Here is a 7242-nt window from a genome sequence, read left to right as displayed (position 1 = left end):
ATGAAAGAAAATTAGAGGGATTGATGTGCATTCTGTGGAGTAGTTCCCTATATGTGAAATACTTTTGGTGAGTTTTTTCTTTCAAAAAGGAGGTTGAGACGCCTGGCTCGCATCAATATGATGCACACTATCATCTTTATTAAAGTCGATGTAAGGTGATGAGGCCAAAATCATCAACAAGTGGAATACAAAACATCGACAACTACGATAGAACCATTACAATATTTGAATTTGACACCTATGACTAAGTCGACTTCTTCCACAACAATGCCTTCAAGAAGGGATAAGATCCCTCGCGTAGTTGTTGCCACGTCTGGCCAAAGATGGCTGGGACAAGGATTTTCATCGTGATTGCTGATGCCAACAAGTGAAGGCAAACACATCAGCAAGGAGACAATGCCTTTGACAAGGTAATGACACAAGTTTGTCGTGCTAAGCCCGATCAACAAAGCCGAGAACAAGAGTTTTCACCCAGGACATTCCAGTCACCATCTTGATGATGAATCTTTCGATCATCATGCCAGGCAGGACTCCGCGCCAGGCCGAAGAGGCGCTAGTAGATAGGTGGGGCATCTTCCCACCTTAGACCACCACCCTGGCTGTCGGAAGGGGTCCATCTATGACGCGGCACAGAACTGACCGTTGCCACTCCACAGCGACGTGAACCAAACTGATGTACCCACCACAACCTCGGGGCCCGCTGCCCGGGCATCCTCTATGTGAACTAGCTTGACAGACACCGTCGTGCCCGAAGCCGTCGGGGATCGCCGATGTGCCCATGCCTCAAAGATATTGTTGTTGGAGCCTCCTCTTACGTTGCACATCCTGACACCAGACGACAAATAGCCTCCTTTGACTGACTGACAACCATTGTGCAGATGACGATGCAACGCAATCCAAAGTGCTCCATCTACCGGATATGATACATCGCTGCTCGTCCCCACGAACATTTGGCACTCCGCCTTTGGTAACTTTCAGTGACAGTAAGTGAAATGTTAGTCGATTTACCTCACTAAGAATAAAAAGATTGCATAACTCAGAAAGTGGTTTTGTCTTCAAATATATCTCATCATGTTCTATGCAATGCTCTGTATTATTACTTAATATTTGAATGAATATGTCAGGGTTTTAGTCAGAGTGGAGTATCAACCATTAGATATAACGGTAGCTTATTGTATAGTTGTAAAATATTTATTGAATATAAGTAGCACAATAAAATGGAAATAGCTAAACCTTTTTCCATGCATTGGTGCATGTTGAAGTGAGTCTTTTCTACGCATGATTGCATGTTAATGTGGAACTTTTCTCAAGCATGGTGGGTGGATGTTGAGGTGACATGGTTGCATGGTGAGATAAATATATTAGTGGGATCACGAGTTCAGTTGTAATTATAATAGTTTTCTTTTGAACACTAATGATTTTCTCTGATATGTAGAAATCATTGTGACGTTTCTTTTCGCGAATAAGCAAAGCTTGCGTATCTTTTCATTGATAGAAGAAGTTAGAATAAGAACAAAGGGGGCACACACGGCACACCCACAAGACAACATAAAGATGGTGCCTGGAGCAGAGAGAAATGGGATGCTCAACCCAAACAAAAGTTACAAAGCAGCGCCAAACTAATTTGTCCAAGAGAAGCAACCCAACCTAAAAACATCGTTCAAAATCTCGAAATCCATCACTAGAGACGCCACGAGCAATCAAGATGGCGTCTTCATGAAGGGGATCGACGCTATCACATTATCGACGTCCGATCAGAGGATCCGGGTCTAGAGTTTTGCTTGGTGCTTGAAGAGGGGACAGAGAAAGGCCATCACAACGCTTCCAAGAAGGGGATGGTACCTATAGGTGTCGCTGCTACCAGCAGCGGTAATCCGAAGATAGGGAACATGTCGCTAGCTGGAACCGCCACTGCCGTAAGGGGAGCTACACCCGCCACCGAAGGGTGGCAAAGGGCACTGCCAGACGAACGAGCAACATTGGGACAATTTCTAGAGGGAATAAGCACGGTCAGATGACGTGAACTTGGAAGTGTTGATTTGCTAACAACCGTTTTAGCTATCCAACGGCCCTCATCGCCTTCACTCAGACAGCAAAGATGGGAGCCGGAATGATTGACCTCTTTTACCTTTACCAATGGACTAGAGCAGCACAGGCAAGATCCACCATCACAAGTAGAAAAAACAAGCATTAGAGCATCTCCAATAGATGGTCCAAATTTTGGCGGTCCAAAATTGGAGATGTAAAATATGGACCGCCAAATGATGCGTTTTGGAGCTTCAAAAAATGCTTAGCTCCAACAGATAGTCCAAATCGGAGATGTAAAAGAGCTTCTCCAACAGATGGTCCAAAACAAGATGTAAAAAACCGGCCAGCAGCCTCGCGAACACCTTGTGCGGCGGTGGAAGAAGATGGGCGCTAGTTGGATTGGCTGCTGTGGACGGCGGCAGTGATGAGAGCTAGCTCGGCGGGCGGCGAAGAGGAGTTCGGCGGCCGGCGGGGAGGAGGTCATGCGGGCTAGGTGCGACGGTCGTGCAGCCGGCAACAGGGCCGTGGAGAGGCCCGCGGCCAGCGGGGAGGAGGCCGGCGGCGGCCTAAGGGCCCGGTAGAGGCCTACACTGTTGGGGAACGTAGTAATTTCAAAATTTTCCTACGCACACGCAAGATCATGGTGATGCATAGCAACGAGAGGGGAGAGTGTTGTCTACGTACCCTCGTAGACCGAAAACGGAAGCGTTAGCACAACGCGGTTGATGTAGTCGTACGTCTTTCACGGCCTGATCGATCAAGCACCGAAACTACGGCACCTCCGAGTTCTACCACACGTTCAGCTCGATGACGATCTCCGGACTCCGATCTAGCAAAGTGTCGGGGAAGAGTTCCGCCAGCACGACGGCGTGGTGAAGATCTTGTTGTTCTACCCGTGACGCCCGGATAATCAAGCTACAGTAACCTCTGCTAATGACACCACGTCACCTCCCGAAGTGTCACTAATCTCGTGTTAGTTCGAAAACGATTCAAATTCAAATTTGAAATTAAGGCAAACAACAAAAGTTTTCCAAAAATAAAACTAAAATGTTCTAAATGTGTCGGATAAATCATAGTTAAATGGGGTGGTGAAACCAAACTTTTATGAAATGCTTAACTACACCATAATGATTTAAATAGTAGCAAAACTAATTATTTAAATGCCTTCACTAATTAAATAAAATATCAAACTAAATTATTTGGGGACTAGAGTTTTTGTGGCAGTGGACTAAATTGAAATACCAAATTAGATGCCAAGTATATATTTCACAAAAAACTAAAACAATAAGAAACAAAGATAAAACAGAAATAAAAGAAAATGAAATACAAAAGCAAAAAAAAAATTAAAAAGAATAAAAAGGGCCCCCTGGCCAACTGGCCAGACGGCCCAGCTCACCGGCCAGGCCGGCCCACCTGGCCCAGCCGGCCGACCCGCCCCTACCTTATCCCCAGGAGGGGGGGAAACCCTAACCGTAACCCCCCACTCCCCCATTCCCCCCTCTCGCTCTCTCCTCCCTCTACTGATCTGGATCGGGATCGACCCCGATCCCTTCGCCCCCGACGCCCCGCGGCCTCCCCCGCCGACCACCCGCTGTCGTCGCCTCGCCTCCTCGCCCCTCCTTCGCACCGCGAGACGCCGCCCGAGGCCTCTACCTCGCCACGCCATCGCCGGACCTCGACACCTTCGCCAGCTTGCCGGACTGCCGCCTCCTCGTCCCCTTCACGCCGGCCGCCCCGAGCCCGCTGCCCGAACCCCTACTCCCCCCGTGAGCACGCCCCGCGCTCCCCCTCCTCTCTCTCTCTCGCCCGTGGTCGCGCGCCGACCCTTGCAGCTGCTCTCCCTCCGCCGTTGCCTCCCCGTGCACTGCGCCCGCTCGCCGTCCCTGGACGCGCCTGCCTGCGCTGCCGCTGCTCGCCTGATACCGCATCGCCGCTGTCGATGCTGCCTTTGCTGCTGACGCCGCCCGCGCCCGTAGCCACCCGCCCGTCCGTGCTCACCGCGGCCCTGCACCACCACGGCCTCGCCGCGCCTCCGCCTCCGCCCGCGTGCCGTTGCTCGCGCCTGGCCATCAGCTCACGCGCCCGCAGTCCCCGCCATCGCTCGCGCTCCCTCTGCTTCGCGCCCGCTCGCGCCTCGCCCCGCGGCCATCTCCGCCTTCAACCTACCGCTTCTAGCGCCCGCCTCCGCTCGCTGTGGCTGCCGGCCGCGTCCTCGCCCCAGCTACCACCCCCTACCACCGCATCCGCCGCGGCCCGCTCCCTTCCATGGCCGGCGTCATGCCCCGCCATGGCTGCCGGCAAGGCAGCGCCCGGTCCAGGCGACCCGGCGCCCGCAACTGCGCCCGTTCGGGCGACAACCGTTGCCCCGGCGCCCAAAACCCGTTAAGGCCCCCTGTGCCTATGACAGGGGGGCCCCACGACCAGAACGTTTTTAACAAAAAAAAGAAAAATAAATAATAAATATAATAATTAAAATGTTAATTAATTAATTAGGGAATTAATTAAATCAGATTAGATTAACCTAATCATTTAGTTAAATCTAATTAGCCCTATTTAATTACTATGAGCCTATGACATATGGGCCCCATGCCCCTTTAAAGAAAAGAGGAATTAGAAAATTATAATAATTAATTAATTAGGACAATTAATTAAATTAATTAATTCTGTTTAGCTAACCTAAACCTAATTAGGCTAATTAATTCTGATAATGAGATAACAGTCAATGACCGACGGGCCCCACCCACCAGTTGACTGGTCAACGGTCAGAGTTGACCGCTGACATCATGCTGACGTCATAATAGTATTTCCTAAATTAATTAATTCTGTTAGTCCTAAAAATGATTTAAATCTTTAATAATTAATATAAAATAAACCGTAGCTCGGATGAAAATACTTTCTACATGAAAGTTGTTCAGAACGACGAGACGAATCCGGATACGCAACCCGTTCGTCCGCCACACCCCCCTAACCTATCGAACTCGCAACTTTCCCCCTCCGGCTCCTCTGCCCGTAAACGCGAAACACCGAGAATACTTTCCCGGATGTTTCCCCCTTCACCGGTATCACCTCATACCGCGTTAGGGCACCTCTAGCACCGATACTTGTCATGTCATGCATCGCTATGCACCTGCTTGCTTAAATATTTATTGTTTCTTCCCCCTCTTCTCTCGCTAGACACCGAGACCGACGCTGCTGCTGCCCAGTTCGACTACGGAGTTGACGACCCCTCTCTCTTGCCAGAGCAACCAGGCAAGCCCCCCCTTTGATCACCAGATATCGCCTACTCTTCTCTATACTGCTTGCATTAGAGTAGTGTAGCATGTTACTGCTTTTCATTATTCCTACCCTGATGCATAGCCTGTCCTTGCTACTACTGTTGTTACCATTACCTGCTATCCTACTGCTTAGTATAGGATGCTAGTGTTCCATCAGTGGCCCTACACTCTTGTCCGTCTGCCATGCTATACTACTGGGCCGTGATCACTTCGGGAGGTGATCACGGGCATATACGATATACTTTACACAGTTACATTACCTGTGATACTGTTCGGAGATGGGGCTGAAGGGGCAGGTGGCTCCATCCCGGTAGAGGTGGGCCTGGGTTCCCGACGGCCCCCGACGGTTACTTTGAGACGGAGCGACAGGGCAGGTTGAGACCACCTAGGAGAGAGGTGGGCCTGGCCCTGGTCGATGTTCGCGGATACTTAACACGTTTAACGAGATCTTGGTATTTGATCTGAGTCTGGCTACTGGCCTATACGCACGAACCATCTACGCGGGGACAATTATGGGCACTCGACGTCGTGGTATCAGCCGAAGCCTTCGTGACGTCAGCGACTGAGTGGCGCGCGCCGGATTGGACTAGAACACCTACTAGGCTAGGTCTGCTTCCGGCCGTGTTCGCAACGTGCAGGTGTGCAAAGGGCGATGGGCCCAGACCCCTGCGCCATAGGATTTAGACCGGCGTGCTGACCTCTCTGTTGTGCCTAGGTAGGGCTGCGACGTGTTGATCTCCCGAGGCCGGGCATGACCCAAAAAAAGTGTGTCCGGCCAAATGGGATCGAGCGTGTTGGGTTATGTGGTGCACCCCTGCAGGGAAGTTAATCTATTCGAATAGCCGTGATCTTCGGTAACAGGACGACTTGGAGTTGTACCTTGACCTTATGACAACTAGAACCGGATACTTAATAAGACACACCCTTCCAAGTGCCAGATACAACCGGTGATCGCTCTCTCACAGGGCGACGAGGGGAGGATCATCGGTTAGGATTATGCTATACGATGCTACTTGGAGGTCTTCAGTCTACTCTCTTCTACATGCTGCAAGACGAGGCTGCCAGAAGCGCAGTCTTCGAAAGGACTAGCTATCCCCCCTTACCCCGGCTTTCTGCAGTTCAGTCCACATATAATATCCTTATTCCAGTTGATACCAATGCATACATATGTAGTGTAGCTCCTTGCTTGCGAGTACTTTGGATGAGTACTCACGGTTGCTTTCTCCTTCTTTTCCCTCTATCCCTTCTACCTGGTTGTCGCAACCAGATGTGGGAGCCCAGGAGCCAGACGCCACCGTCGACGACGACTCCTACTACACCGGAGGTGCCTACTACTACGTGCTGCCCGCTGACGACGACCAGGAGTAGTTAGGAGGATCCCAGGCAGGAGGCCTGCGCCTCTTTCGATCTGCATCCCAGTTTGTGCTAGCCTTCTTAAGGCAAACTTGTTTAACTTATGTCTGTACTCAGATATTGTTGCTTCCGCTGACTCGTCTATGATCGAGCTCTTGTATTCGAGCCTTCGAGGCCCCTGGCTTGTAATATGATGCTTGTATGACTTATTTTATTTGTAGAGTTGTGTTGTGATATCTTCCCGTGAGTCCTTGATCTTGATCGTACACATTTGCGTGCATGATTAGTGTACGGTCAAATCGGGGGCGTCTCAAGTTGGTATCAGAGTCGACTGCCTGTAGGAATCCCCCTTTCACACTCCTTGGCCGAAGTCGAGTCTAGACATTGCAAAACTTATTACTAACATGGTTGTGTGCCTTACAGGCCCACGTCGCCATCTGGGTGGTATTAGGCTCTTTTACTCCTCGATCCTTACTCTGGGACTCTGAGCTCTCTTCTATTCGGGTTAAATGAATTTTGCTAAATCTAACATTAGGATCTTGTTATCTCTTTCACCCGGAGAGCCCCTTATTACTGATGATCATGT

At 50.2% G+C, this 7242-nt stretch overlaps 1 long non-coding RNA gene across 1 annotated transcript; it reads left to right on the top strand.

Annotated features, from left to right (window-relative positions):
- Positions 1-3518: 3518 nt before the first annotated feature.
- LOC147967352 (uncharacterized) lies at positions 3519-6792 on the top strand. The gene is made up of 3 exons (XR_015603156.1): positions 3519-3794; positions 5203-5277; positions 6571-6792. It is a non-coding gene; the product is annotated as an uncharacterized LOC147967352 (long non-coding RNA).
- The last annotated feature ends 450 nt before the right edge of the window (positions 6793-7242 follow it).

The sequence above is a fragment of the Triticum urartu genome, chromosome 5A, assembly GCF_056163025.1.
Source record: "Triticum urartu cultivar PI428250 chromosome 5A, HENAU_Tu73, whole genome shotgun sequence".
NCBI classification, from domain to species: Eukaryota; Viridiplantae; Streptophyta; class Magnoliopsida; order Poales; family Poaceae; genus Triticum; species Triticum urartu.
This window is presented reverse-complemented; position numbering and strand designations above follow the sequence as displayed.